The sequence below is a fragment of the Calidris pugnax genome, unplaced genomic scaffold (assembly GCF_001431845.1).
Source record: "Calidris pugnax isolate Ruff unplaced genomic scaffold, ASM143184v1 scaffold39, whole genome shotgun sequence".
Classification (NCBI taxonomy): domain Eukaryota; kingdom Metazoa; phylum Chordata; class Aves; order Charadriiformes; family Scolopacidae; genus Calidris; species Calidris pugnax.
This window is the reverse complement of record NW_015090828.1, coordinates 4,900,032-4,915,080: the sequence shown is the minus strand read 5'-3', so window position 1 is coordinate 4,915,080 and position 15,049 is coordinate 4,900,032. Positions and strand designations below refer to the sequence as shown.

The window sequence follows — 15,049 nt, the reverse complement described above, 5'->3', positions numbered from 1 at the left end:
GAGCCAAAAACTTAATAAACAAAAGGAAATATATGGCAAAGTCACGTGCTGCACCTGTTCCCTAGGGTTCATGATTAGAAAAGTTTGGTCCAAGTTATCCTGATTTACTGATAGAACTACTTATTTTTCCTCAAAACAAAGCAAAAAAAAAAAGATTTGTGGAAAAACAAATGGAAAAAGTCTGTAAGAGTATTATGGAAAAACCAGTACACTTCAGAAAGTCTTAATAAGAGAAAATAAACACAACACCTCCATATGTACTTTTTCCCTAGTGCGTTTCTAGTCAGTTCAAAGACTTTTTAATTTAAAAAAACATTACTGCAGTTGGGTTTTGCACGCATGGGTTGTCTTGTGTGGCTGGTAATCTAGATGGACGCGTGAAGTTGAGGTTCTGTCAACAACCTTAATTCTGACCTTTCAATTTTCACTGACCGTCTGCTTTAATTAGATGTTGCCATATTCCCAGAGGACTGCAGATGAGCATACAAGGATTCTGGCCAGTAAAGAAATAATAATGTGTGCCTCTGGCTATTCTGCCAAGTTTGAGGTAGTCAGCTGTGCCTGGAGATGATCATGTTAAAAGACGCTGATCAGGACTGAATTCTTCTGTAAGCTGTTAAGAGGACAGGGAAATACTTGAGGGGCTGCTGCTGTTTGAGCTAGCATCGCTTCCAGTATGCAACTGGAGGTTTGCCTGGGAGTTGCTGGTGTCACTTGGCTGCATGAGAAAGCAGCTGTAGGAGCTCAGCTTTCGATTACTTTGGGAGACCCCTCATGCCAGGATCTGTGCATGGAGAGCTGGGCAGAGAGGGGAGCCAAATCCACAGGTTAAAACCGACCTCCCCTCCATCTTACCTGTGGGGTGGCTGAAAAATACAGAGGTTTGCCCAAGAAGAGGGCTGCTGGGATCGCTGCCTGGCTTAGGCAGGAGAGGGCCTGGGTGCTGCATCAGGGAAAGGCTGAGCCCTCTCTAAACCCTGCAGGCATGGGAATGGTAAAGCTACACAAGATAAGTAGAGGAGAGCAAGAGATGACATACACGCTCAAAACCATGCAGTACTTCTAAAAAAATGTTTGTCTTTTGCATATTTTTACTAGGAAAGTATAGCAAGCGGTTTACTGCTTAATTGCAAGGAATGATGGATGAAGAGAGTATTTCCTTGATTAAATATCTGATCTACTGCTTTATTTTTCTTACAACTCCTTCGTTCATGTCCTTAATGTTTAGTATAACCAAATTTCTAGCTATTTGGCTAATAATTTATATTCCATAATGCTTTCCATGCTTAACCAAAATGCTCTTTGGGGTGGGGTACAGGAGGAGAGGAAGATAAGCTGTATTCAAAATTAATATTAAATGGGCTGTGCAACAGTAAAGAGCTGTATCTATTTAATTGCCTTTCGCAACAATTACGGATGGTTCATGTTATGATCTTAAGCAACTTGTGAAAACTGTTGTTGGCAGACTAGCAAGATGCTGTATTCTAGATAATCAGTGCATGCCTTTCTTTTCACCTGCCCTTAGTAATCTGTGTGTTACAAAGAAAATAGTCTTTTTTTCTTGCAAGTTGTAGAACAAAGATGCTTCTAGCAACTTTGTAGTCACAAGCAAACTTGTCAGCTAAAACAAGATCTCCTTCTCTATGTGCCTGGAGCAGGAGTTAGTTATTAGCAGCAGCAAACAATGTTGACTTCTCTTCCGTGTTCCTTGTCCCCTGCATTCACATGGTAACAAAGTCATTGTGCTTTCTGACCAGAGAGCGCATAAGTAGATGAAATGTAGATCCAGATCCATGTAAATGTCATTCCTTATAAAGTCTACCTGTTTCTAATGTCTATAGCAAATCCAGATCCATGTAACTGTCAGTCTTTAGGAAGTCTGTTTGTTTCTAAAGTCTATAGGAAAACAAGGAAGAGATGAATTCTGTTGTATGCTTGAAATTCACAGATATGCTGTTCCTGAAAAGTGTGCTTGGGGATCTCTTAAACCATTATTTAAAAAAAAAAACAAAAAACCAAACAGAACAAAACAACAAAAACCAAACAACTCTGTCAAAGTTTTGCTCTGATTTCTGTTTTTCAACCCTTTTGCTCTGATTTCTGTTTTTCAACCCTTTTGCTCCGATTTCTGTTTTTCAACCATTTGCTGATGCTCGAGATATATATTTCTAAATGTTGCTGTGTTTTCCTCTAGTGAAAACTTCTTTATTTCTTCAATGGAGAGAAGTTCATATTGAGTCAAAATCAAAGAAAAAGTACAAAAACCTTCATGTGCAGAAGAGGATGGTAGCATGTTTTATATTCTTATTAGGTTGTCTCTCTTGAGAAGCTTGGCACTGCCACAGCCGCTCTAGGAGAGGCAAAGAAACTCTTCAAAGTGGGATATGGTAACATCAATTAAAGGACAGGTCAGCTTCTAAGAATACTGAGGGGAATGATGGATCTCTTCAACTTCTTCTTGCTTAATAGATTCTACAATACATAATGTTCCCTTCTTTGAAAGTTTTATATAGCATGGGACTTCTTTTTTTTTTTTTTTTTTTTTTAATGAAAATTAACTTCAGAGTTGAAAGGCTGCTGCTGTCCCTGTATGGTCTTCAATTATGGCTTTTCAATTGGTTGGAAGGGAGAAAAAAATTAGCAGTGGAAAATGGAAGAATAAATTAATTCTTTGGTGTCAACTTACAAGTCACTTCAATGAAGAAGTTGAGAGTGGTGTCCTCATCTCACCCTGTTGCAGCTCTTCCACTCAGAACAAACTATTAATTCTGGAAACTGCTACAAGGTCTTCAGCTTTATCCCCTTCCCTTACTTTCCTTTCTTCCTCTCTCTACCAACCTTTTGTTTCTTGAAGGTGAAAAAGTGTTACATAGTTCTTTGAAACTGTTGCTGTTACAAAGTAGAACAAACACTTGGCATTAGAGAGATTCTTTATTTTTATTTCTTGTTCCTCATTAAATTAAAACCAGCTGGAGGAAATTTTCATTACTCCAACCCACTTCACACCTGTTAAGCTATTGGCTCTTTGTTTAATATGACACTAAAGCAAGAAGTCACCTATCTATAAATTGGGTATTGTACTGATGGAGGTCTTGAGAAAAAATATTGGCTTATTATTTCCTTGTGCTCTGCACATCAACAGGCAACCTCCCACCGTAGCAGTAGCAGAGAATGTGTTCCATTGTAAATAATGCTATGCCAGTTCTATTACTCTAGGTGGTGCTTAGATATTATTGTAGGCAGGTTGGAATACCTTCAGTGAATTGGAACAAGCATTTTGAACTGTGTAACAGTGACTTCTTGAAATCTTCACAGGGTATCTGCATTTTTTTTTCCTCAAATAGGCAGCAAGTGAACAAATTCCAACCAAAAAAAGCTTACCATGCAAGTAAAACCACATGGGGGTTTGAAGGCATGGTTGGCTCAACCCAGGAGGTTTGTGTTGTCTGAGGCACACATTCCATGGTGATCCTTGGAACATGCTGTGAATTAATGATCCACTTGGTCAATTCATCAATTGGCAGTGAAGTTGGGGCAGTGCCATGCTTCTTTCATTAATCTGACGCTAACAGATACTGTGCAGGACAGGACAACCCAGTGCTGTGCAAATGTGCCAGTGCTAGCTCTACATTACTCAGCAGGCTGGGTAGGGTAAATTAGTTTGGACTAACTGTTAGGTAATGTAACTGCTTTCAGTAGCCATGGTAGTGTTGTCATGTCTGCAGTCCAAAAGGGTACAAGAAAGAAGATAGGGCAAGAATATGTTTATTTCCTTGGTACATGATCCTGAATGTCCTATGTGTGTATCCTTTGTTTTCAAATGATGAAGTAAAACAAGTCTAGAGCAGCTGGCAGCACTAGAGCCAGGAAATATCTTTGATGTGCTCTCTATTTTTGATTTGTGTGTAAGGTGGGCAGGAGTTTAAAAGGGTGACTGCAGTCTCAGCTGAACCTTTGAATAAAAGCTCTTAAATGCCAGGAAAAATGTAGGATGAGGTTTCTTCAATATTGTCTTTCTTATTGAAGAGAATATTAGAAAAAAAAAGGAAAGAAAAAAGGTCTGTAGTGCTTACAAAAATTCTTCTTTATCTTGCCCTCACCGTTTTGAAGACTTAATACCTGATCTGAAGCATAATCCAAAAAATATGTCAAAAGTATTTGTTCATAAGCATACAGTGTGTTGACATCAGCAAACTCTTATTATGACTGTCATGTTCCCTATCTTGAAGCCTTAATTCTAATCTTCTGGCAGCATTCAAGTTCAGTGGTTTCCATTTTGTTTGAATTAATTAGTGAAGTTTGGATGATTCCCTGATTCTGAAATTGTCAAAATTTGTAACAGGATGTTTTTAAAAGGTTATTTTTTCCCTAGTTAATAACAAGTAGGACATCAGAATGCATTTCTGTATTGTTTAAATCAAAAATATGTTGTCCATTTGGAAGCAGAGAAAATTGTAAATGAGAGCTATAGTTACACACTTATCTTGCCTTTAAGTTAATCTCCTGTTACTAGTTTTGAGCCTTTCAGGTTGCTATAGAAACTGCCACAGCTTCCAACTGTGCTTCCTCCAAGACTTAATTGCATTCTGAGTTTCATACACTCCCTATTAACCACAGCACTGGCAGACAGAAGCACATTGCAGAATGAGTTGAATTAATGGTTTGATATGATGTATGCATTTTTCTAATATTATGTTTCAATATCCCATTTCAAATTTTCCTTTACCAGCTCGTTAAACTCTTCTGTAATGTGTAGTGATACCACAGGGATGAATTCTCTCAGTTTGCTGCCACTATACTTGATGTTCTCCAGTCTTTGATGCCATCATAGTAGCTGCAAGAGTCATTAGTCTTAGGGACTTTTTTTTTTTCCCTACAGAAGTCAAATTATTCATGAACTATCTTAGCTCTGCTGAAGTTTTTATGAGACTTTTCCTTCACCTCTGTGAAGACCGATATTGAAGTGCATACCTGCTATCTCAATAGATCTGGTAACCTTCTGCTGACTTAGGGCTCTTAACCACATGATTTTTGCTTGATCAGTGTAGGCCAAAGACAGGCAGTTTTTCAGCCAGGCCTGTTTTTAGGTGGGAGGTATCAATTCTTCAAAGTAGAAACCGAGTATGGCTGTATGCAAGGTTTGATAAGACTTTTCTGGGAAGTATTTATTATATCCTTGATAGAATTTCTCATCAAAATGGGACTGAGGACGTGTGTCATTCAACTAGTACAACCAAATCTCAAGGATTTGCTTTCCCACTTGGTTCTCAGCAGGTTGATGCTATCAGTGCAAATACACGGTTCTTACTGATACCACTCTGCTTTCAGTGGGGATGATCATCGTGAACCAATGGTTAACATTACTGTCCTCTGTCTTCAGTGGATCTAAGTTCAGAACTTCATAACAAAAAAAGCAATCCTCACTGTTCACTTCTTGTGCAAAAAGAGGAGAGAAAATGTATCACAACAGAAGGAAGAGAGCAAGGAGTGTATGTATTTCCATCTCCTGTTAAGCCCTCTGTCTCAGCTCTGCTTTGCTTGTACTTTGTGGGTAAGAGGTGGGGAACAGGATAGACAACCTCTGTGCACTGTTCTCAAAGTCGGGATGTTTCCGTACTTGAAATAATGCTGGCCCAAAGCTGTATTTCTATCCTCATTAAGAAGCAAAAGAGACACTCCAGAACTGTTGAATGGAAAAAGTCAGACTGATGCTAAGAAATAAGACAAAGTGAGAATTCCACCAACATGTCACTTTAAGATTTTCATGCACGTGAAGTCATAGAATCATAGAATCATAGAATGGTTTGGGTTGGAAGGGACCTTAAAGATCATCTAGTTCCAACCCCCCTGCCATGGGCAGGGACACCTCCCACTAGACCAGGTTGCTCAAATAGCCATCCAGCCTGGCCTTGAACACCTCCAGTGATGGGGCATCCACGACCTCCCTGGGCAACCTGTTCCAGTGCCTCACCACCCTCACTGTAAAGAATTTCTTCCTAGTATCTAACCTAAATCTCCCCTCCACCAGCTTAAAACCATTGCCCCTTGTCCTGTCGCTACTCTTCTTTGTAAAGAGTCCCTCTCTGGCTCTTCTGTAGTCATGCTTTTAGTTAGTGAACATCACAAGACAGCTTAAAGATACCCATTACAACTTTTTGACTTTTCAGATATCCTTTAAAATCTGACCTTTTGAGCTAATGTTTTTATGTGGTTCACAGTTTTTTCTCCTTTTTGCCATTCTCTGTATGTGCTACCTTGCTTGAATTACGTATTGATAGTCCCCTATAAAAATCTTTGTAATTAAGTCAAGTGAGCCAAGGTAGCTTTTCTGGCCTCAGCCTTACTGCTAGTATCTCTCTGGGAATTTGTGTGGAAATTTTTGTTCTTTTTTAGCTCTTCCAACAAAAAAAGATCAATTAGGAAAGGAAGAAATTATGACAACATCGTCAGGATTAATCTGAAGGAGTGTAGACAGTTTTGCAGCACTCATTTTCACTCTCTCTCTTTTTTCCCCTCATATTATTATTCATTAGCTACCTATTTTACACTTCTTGCCATAGTGCAGTGTGCTTCCTGTCTCAGAACTTAAATCTCTTCCACAACATCTCAGATTTCCTTTTTAGCTGCTCTGTAAATTTGCATGTTAAAGAGAGCTGGATTTCCCCGCCAGCTCTGGCTCAAATTACATTTCCTGGATTGCCCTATGGAATGTCAACATGTATTCTAAAAATCCGTGTGTGATGGAGACCTTCCTCAAACATTCTGAAAACACTTACTTTGGGTTGGGATTCATTTGGATTTGAATATAAAATAAGTATTGTTTGTTGGCTTCTTGTCATTCTTGAGAAGCCAGATAGTTGCTATGTCTCCAAGTTGTCTGTCTGCCTGAGCTGTTTTCCAGGGCCAGATAGTTGCTATGTCTCCAAGTTGTCTCCATGTGTGTCTGTCTGCCTGAGCTGTTTTCCAGACAACGACAACACTTCATTTACAGAAAGCCCTGCCCTGCCCTGCCGGACAGCCCAAAGTGTGAGCATGGACGACAACACTTCATTTACAGAAAGCCCTGCTTGCAGTGTCTCCCCGGGCGTGCAGAACAAAGACCTTGCCTGTCAACCGGACAGCCCAAAGTGTGAGCATGTGGAAGGCTTGACGCGGGTTACAAACAGTTGCTAGCAGTCTTAGTAAAGAGAAAAGACTCGTTAAAAGTCTGAGAAGCGCCAACAGCAGGTTGTTTTGCTCTACTGTAGAATGTATTGCAACAGCTTTTTTTCACAAGCCATGATTTGTTATGATTTCTGCAGTTTACAATGTTTTTAGACTCTTTCTATAGTTGGTGGTAGGGTTTTCTATAGGTACATGGCACCTTTATTGTATAGGTGGCTGGATGTTTAGGGTATGTCTGGGGCCACATTAGCTCATGCAGTTCTTGTTAGGGAATGCAGAAAGGCACTTACCATTGTACTTTGCTTGTCATGCTTTGCCAAAACCTGTTTTTGGGTACCTATTTTTCATCCTTCCTTCCCTTCCCCATCCTGTGGGAGAAAAGTGACTCACACCAGCTTATGTACACTACCCAGAGGTGGCCAAAAAGTAGGGATGCTTCTACTTTGCAGCCTTTGTGCTCTCCCTCTTGTTTATTGGACCAGATGTAACACAGGATGTTTGTGATGGAAGCCTTGCTGTTTCTGGGAGCAGGGAAGAAAAATCATGCAAGCTGCTGGCAGAAGTCAGGGAGAGAGATTTGAGCCAGGTTGCTTAGTGGACAGTGGAAAGAGTAAACCTTGTAATTGACTTTAAGCTTTAGTTTCTTCTGCTTCCCTTGTTTCTCAGTATAAGCAAAGAAAAAGTGGAGTGAAACTTGGCCATAAAGAGAGTTTTGGATAAGCAGGGGTACTGCTGAAATGGTTCATACGTATTTCAGGCAAATATCCCCACTGAAATAAGGAGAAGCACTGGGAATGTGGTGCACAAGTAGGAACAGGCTGTTCAGCAGATCGGTTCGTTCTTTGCTGTGTCACTTTTTTTTTGTTTGTTTGATGCACTAAGTTTTCCTATAGCACACACTGAGCACGATGGAAGGTAACTGATAAAATGTGGGTGGAATGTAAGCTCTATAGGGTTAAATTTTTAAAATTCTTGAAATACATACCTCGTAATTACTTTTAGTATGATTTCCATCTCGTGCCTAAAAAATCAATCCCCAATGAAATTTCTATTTTCTGTCTTAACCCTGTTCACCTTAGTGGTCATTTAGCAGAAGGGTTTCATCCATGTGTTAACTGAATTGGTCATTTTGTATGTCCTTGAATGGCATGCAATGGACATGATCATGGGCTCTATTAATATCTGTTCTTACGTAAACAGAATCCATTTTATTCAGTTCTTTAGCTGATGAAGCACTGTGGGAACAAGAGAGTTAGAAGCTTGGGAATTACTCTACAAGGAAGAATCTCACTGTTTCTTGGCAAAAGCTGCTTTATGCTCTGGGCTTGCTTGGTAAGAGCCAACAGTAACAAGGTCTTATTCTGGACAGGAGTTTAAATAAATAGACACTGAATGTTTCTGCCTATCTTTAAAAGCTGAAACACAGAACTCTGAAAGTTTATCTCAAGCAAGGCTTAATTTTTATCTAGTTACAGCCAGACACTCAATTTTGGGGACAGGGTCTAATGAAAGAAAAGAGGAGTTGAAGTCCCAAATGAGGACTTAAAAAAAACTCTCTTTTTCTTTACTTACAGATACTGACAAAATGAAAATGTATTTTTTTCAGTTCTTTGTAAACATCCTTAAAATAAAAAGACAAAACCAAGAAGCATAAGGTGACTGAGCTGACTTACTCAGCAATAATTGGATTTCTAGCGTCAGTTACTCTCAAATTTTTATTAAAGTAACCTTAGGAGCTGCTGAATTGTCGTATGCAGTCTATATAGATATATATAGACTGCCATTTCTGGGGTTGTTGGAGAAGGCTATAATGGAGGCAATAGATGTTTTAAATTTACAACATCATAACTTTTACAATGTCTTTTAAATCTTTTCTTGCAAGCTTATATCGAATGAGTGTATTAAATGAGAACTTGTGGCTGGAAGGTCACTGTCTGTCACTTGCAGGTGGGCACACACCCTCATGCATCCATCTATCTGGTACTTCCCTGGTGTATGCTGATGGAGGAAAGTGGAGAGCGCTCTCTCCCAGCAGTTCCGTAGCTGGACTGAACACTGATAGCTCTGTGACTGTGATGTTACCACCTTAGTTTCTGTCTGGTAAACCGAAACCAGCATATATGCCATTTGATGCTGTTGCTTTGTCTCAGGAGGTGCTACTTCAAAGGTCTCTTCAGTTTCTTAAGAATGCCTCTGGCTCAGAGATAAACATAAGGAAAAGACAAATGATCCTGTTTATTCTTTTGTTATTGTTGTTTGTTTTCCCTAGACTGGAAGATATAGTTAAGAAGAATTTCAGCATGTAATCTTGCACGCTAAAAACTGCTGCAGATTTGGCAGGAACTAATGCAAGAGAGGGCAGGACTCTCTGCCTTAAATCATTCCCTGTTGTGCATTATTCTTCTCCTCCCTTGATTAAATCCTATCTTCAGCCCTTTATGTCTTTCCATTTTAATAAAATTATGAACTATGAATTTCAAGTTTAAGACAAAAATGTGACCCTATGTATCTTTGCAGCACAGATGAAGCAGGAGCCTGTTTCTCTCGGCCTATGTTTTCTAATTGCCATTTCACGATATGTTGTGATATCAGTGGAAATATTAATTGGAAACCAAAGAATCACTACTAAATGCATTGACCCGCTCAATTAGTCTTGAGGGAAAAAAAAAAAATAAATCAGGATAGCCACTCAATCTTTTATATTCAGTACACATTGCAACAGTTAATGTGCAAGAAGGTGATCTGCTAAGACACATATGCAAATAAAACAATAAAAGAATTATCAATCTCCAGAAGAATACTGTAGGAAATCAGTATTGCACGTGCAGCACCAGTGACAAAAATGAGCCATTTATTCCTAACTCCAAAAGTAAATTTATAACTTTGTGTATGAACTTTTTTCCTGGATCCACACATAATAAAATGCAACCTATATCTTGTTAAGTACTCAGAATTGCATCTGGCCACCTTAAAGGCATTTCTGAGGTCTTAGAAAAGCCTATTGGAATCTGAAAAAGGCCAAAAAGTCACAAAGAAAATATCAATAAATCAATTAAAAAGCAATAAATTTTAAAAATAATTGAAAATATTTAAATTAAGAAATAGTCTCAATTCCCATTTCCCGGGAACCTGCACTGTGCAAGGAAATAGAAGGTAATTATTGGAAGAACACCTGTGGTAAAATCCTTAATTATAATAATTCAGATAGAAGTTAATTAAATGCACATCTTTAATGTAGTGCTATGGTTTTCCCTACATGCCACCATCTGGGACTGACTCTAATCTGCCCTCTAAGTTAGTTAACTTAAACAGTAATAAAATAGCTGTGAATGTAGTTCTGATATTCTCTTATCTGCTGAATACTGGTATGTGTTCCAAGAGGATATTGTGCAGAAGGGTCTAGTCTTTCATTTTTGCAGGAAAAGAAGTACTGTCTCTCACTCTTTATGGCTATTGCAAGAAGTTACAAGAGTAATGGCAAAATTTGAATTTATATGCTTCTTGGGAGCTGACTTTAGCCATGCTCCCTTTTTGCTCCTGTTCTCCACCACCAAGCAGGTCAAGTGTGCTGGGAAGTATGAGGGAAATATCAATATCCCTGTTGACTGCCAATCTGCTGAGACAACGTGCTCTGTAAGAGCTGGTCTGGTACTGCACTCACAGCAGCTACCATGCAGCCTGAGCTCTGTGGGGTGTGATGTTTGACCATGGAAATAATAATGTAAGGAAATAGGAGGTGGGCAGGAAGATATAAATGTAGTTGTGCAGTTGAAGTCTTGTGATGAAGGTGCTGTTTAAAATGCCCAGCAGGTTAAAACTGCTTTTCTTTAAAGCAGGAACTTTGGTAGCAGTGTCTACCTGCATGGAGAATGCTGACAGGCTCCCAGTGGAGTTTTGGTAATTAACTGTGGCATATGAAGGACAATAGAGAGGACTTATCTTGGATTTTTTTTTTTTTTCCCCAGAAGTAATTTAAGAGTTTCTCAAAAGTGGAAAAGTTGGCAGACACTGTGGGGTTAGAGCATGCTCCTACGCCAGACTTTTCTGTATGGGATGTCCACTCCCAAATACTGTGTGATTACTTTTATTTTTGGAAACAATTCAATTTTTTTCCAAAGCATTTCTATGTCTCTTTCCCAATCTAGGCCTCACTAGATTATTGCTAGCAGACTTAGTGTTTCATTTAGTTACAGGCTTCCCAAATTTTTGGTTTATGTTGTTCAAAAACAAATCAGCCCCTGTGCTACTGCAGTTGCCCATGTTTCTGGTTCACAAAAAGCAGACTAGTAATGAAATGCATCGTCTTTCTGCTCCTTGCCCCCAAAAAGTCAGTTACGTTGTGCTAATGACCAGAATAAGCCAAATCAATTCTGAAGCTTATAGGTGAGATACTTGCAAGAACTTCTAAAAAGAGACCAAAGGGAAGCGTTAGAACTCCTGTGTCTTCAAAATATTTGTCTATCTTGCATACAGCGTGCCAAAACAATTGTGCTCTGTGAGGCAATGTGTCAGTCGAAATTTGAGGTAGGTAGTAAGCTGACTTCCAGGGCAGCTTGAACAGTAATTGGAAAGGACAAACGCTTCCTCCCTGTTTGGGTTTTATTATAAAGCTATTGTGCAACAGGCAATTGAAAGGTTCTCATTAAAGTCTATAAAGAACTAAAGGTGCTAGGTTGACACAACCCTCAAAAGGTGCTTTCTGAGCTCTACAATGAAATGGAGTTGCAATGTTTCATATTGCAGGTCTGAGTTTGGGCAGGGAGGAAGGAACCAGGCCAGAGTGGTAAGGTAACATTTATATAAAATGAAGTTTTAATATGCATCAAATAGAACAAGAAAAAAATGGAGAGATTTTTATAGATGCATTTAGTCAGGGCAACTCTAAAGCCTTTTATCGGAGTTCAGTGTGTATTATCCTGCTTGCATGCATCAGTGTAGAGAAATGCTGAATTCATAGTTAGATCAGTTTCAAGAGTTAGTTAGTAATGCAGTGGGTGCTGCCTGGTTTCTACCAACTCTCTGAGTGAGGCTTTTAAAGTTGAAAATGCCTGTTTCTGTTAAATGAAGTAAAATTTTTGAATTTTGGCACGCATGTGTTTTCACAAACCTTCTGCCTAATTAAAAATAACAATATGTCATTAAATTTTTATCAACTGAGATAAACTTCAGGCTGCAGCAAATTGGTGTTGTATTATAATTTTAGAAAAGCTAGACTTATCCGTTCTGGCATTAGAATGTAACAGAAAATACTATAAAAAAAATAAAATCTCTGTGCCTACTAATTTCTAGTATTCTGTGCAGAATATCCATTAATAAATTTTGAGATTAGAGTTGAAGACTTAACTGATTGTGATAGTGAATACTTAAATATCTTCAATTTCAAGAGATATTTGTACTAATGTGTTTCTTTCATAGTTTTATTTTTGTAAAATTCTATTTTTCAAGATTAATTCTATTTCTTAGGGATAAAATAATGGCTATCTCTGCTCAAAATCTCCTAGGTTCTCTTAAAAAGGTGAATTCTCACTAATACTGCATCCTTATTAAAATGCAAATAGAATATTGCAATTGAGTAGTAAAGTATGTAGGTTACAGTTCTCAGATACACCTCCCTTTCGTTCATACTAAAATAATTCAGTAGTGGAACTAAGTAATGCCAGATATTGACTCAGGTTGACTGTACCTATAAGAAGCCTGTTATCTTTTCTCCCTGTAGCAGGTGATCTCTCAAAAGTTATGTTTAAATAAATTATCACATAGGTTTGCTCACAGCAGCTCATCCTGCTGCAAATTTTATGATACAGTATTTAGTGGTGTGTGCAACCTTTTTTGAGGCTTTGCATTATATCTTCTCTCCCAACAGTGCTCTTATGACTACTTTCTTTTAATAGAAAGCCAGAAAAATATTTGTCATATCAAACTTTAGCAGAACAAATTCAAGGCGTTATGTCCAAAATACCATCAGTAAGACGATGGGTTATAAGGGTGTGCATATTTGAAAAGTACGACTTTTGGGGGTACTTTTGGAGGTTTTTGTGTTAGTAGATTCTGGAGAAATGTGTCCTCAATGGCAACATTCAAAATGTGGCATGTTCTCTGCTGGCCTTCTGCTGCATTGTCAGAGGTGTGTGGGTGAAGGACACTTTTACGTAGGGCCAATGATGGGAAACCCGCAGAACTGCTGAAGAGAGACCATTTAATTTACAGTAGGCTCCCCTGAACCTCTCCAAAATTAAAACTCCTGACACCTTTTAATATTTCTTTCTTTGTTGTTGAACAGAGGTAGGTAAAGTGATTAGTATGCAACCTTCAGGTCAGAACTTACCCCTTAGTATTTATTTTGTGACTTGCACTTCAAAGGAGCTTGGAAATTTCACTTGAATCAGAAAACTTATGGTTGCAGAAAGTGTGAAATTTTTATTATCTACTGCCTCAGTGCACTGATTGAAATTGACCTTTTGCATTGCAGTTTTTTACTTAAAATAGCCTAAGGTACTGTCAAAAAAATGGCTTCTCTTTAACATATTTTACCCTCCACTCAAATACCGACTTGGTCAAATGCAATATGCAAAAGCTTCGTGAACCGTCCCACAGCAGTTTAGCTATTAGTGGAAGAAGTCTAAATATCTAGAACCAAAGCCTAAGTTTAAAATGGAAAAAAAATATTTCCATGTATTTATGTGTTTTTGTCAGATACACAACATTATTTAGTTTGCAGACCTGTTCTCTTTTTCTGTGGCTCTGGACTCCTTGGCTGCAAGGAATGCATTTTTAAATTGTTGCAAGAGTTACTTAGAGCAATTTCTTTTCCTAGCTAACTACAAAAGTCCCTGTAGATACCCTCGTTCTTATGCAGGAATCCATGTACAGGTAAAAAGCAGATATGCATGTTTCAGGTATAGTGAAGCAAACAATGAAGCTGTGTTTTCTATACGTTCATATCTCTGCCACTTTCTTTCCAAAGAGAGTTTATTTTCTTTGCTCATATTGTAAAATTGGGGAAGAAAACACAGTCAGGGAAATTTATGGTGAAATTACAAACTATATGCATGTATTTGTGGAGGAGAGCAAAGAAAGAAAGAGAAAAGGCTTGAGGTTCCAGGTTGGCATTCTCATATACTAAGCAGCTGTATCTAAGAGCTGTTGAGCTCATCACCTTCCTTTTCACCTGAGTAGTACAAATGAGTGCAAATTGTGTGGTTCAGTGCTATGCACAAAATTCCTCTTGGCAGGCACTGACTATGTGTGTGTGTATGTGTGCATGTGTGTATGTTAAGATTTCGGTCTTGCTTTATTTAACAAGGCAGTTCAGTGCTTGCCAACCTACTTAGCAAGTGCTTAGCATATTTAAGTTCTTAACGTTAAGCATATGCGTAAGTTTTTGACTGACCTAAATTTTTGGGACCTAAATCAGAAGTTTTCCATTTTTATGATAATTATTGTAAGGTTGCTTAGGACTTGAGTCAATAGAAGGTTATTTGATCACTTTTTGTGCATGACAGGTTCTTCCTGGGTAGCTCTGATTAGGTGTGTAGTGGCTGTTTCATTTCTACATGAAAACTACATGACAGATGTAATTACAGTAAAGCTTTTCTGTCTATACTACAAAATGGTGAATATTTGTCATGTCCTAATTTTGTAGATCAGGATATAGCACTGAGGCAGGAAAAACCACACAGGAAGAAAGAATAAAAAGTGAAAAGGGTAGCAAAGCCAGAATAGTTTTTCCAGTTTCCAATTACATGGCTAACTGTCTGGGGTCCAGATAACACAAGATCTGATTCAGAACTCCATTATCTCCTAAAATAAATTAAGAGAGTACCACTGAGGTCTTTCAAAGCTGAAACTTGATTCAGTCTTAAATGGGAAAAGTTCCAGCTGGTTT

General features: G+C 38.4%; 1 protein-coding gene across 1 annotated transcript in view; it reads left to right on the top strand.

The window, feature by feature from the left end:
- The window catches only part of FAM13C (family with sequence similarity 13 member C), a 126,949-nt gene that overhangs the window by 16,356 nt on the left and 95,544 nt on the right, over positions 1-15,049 (top strand). The gene's annotated exons all lie outside the window — the stretch shown is intronic.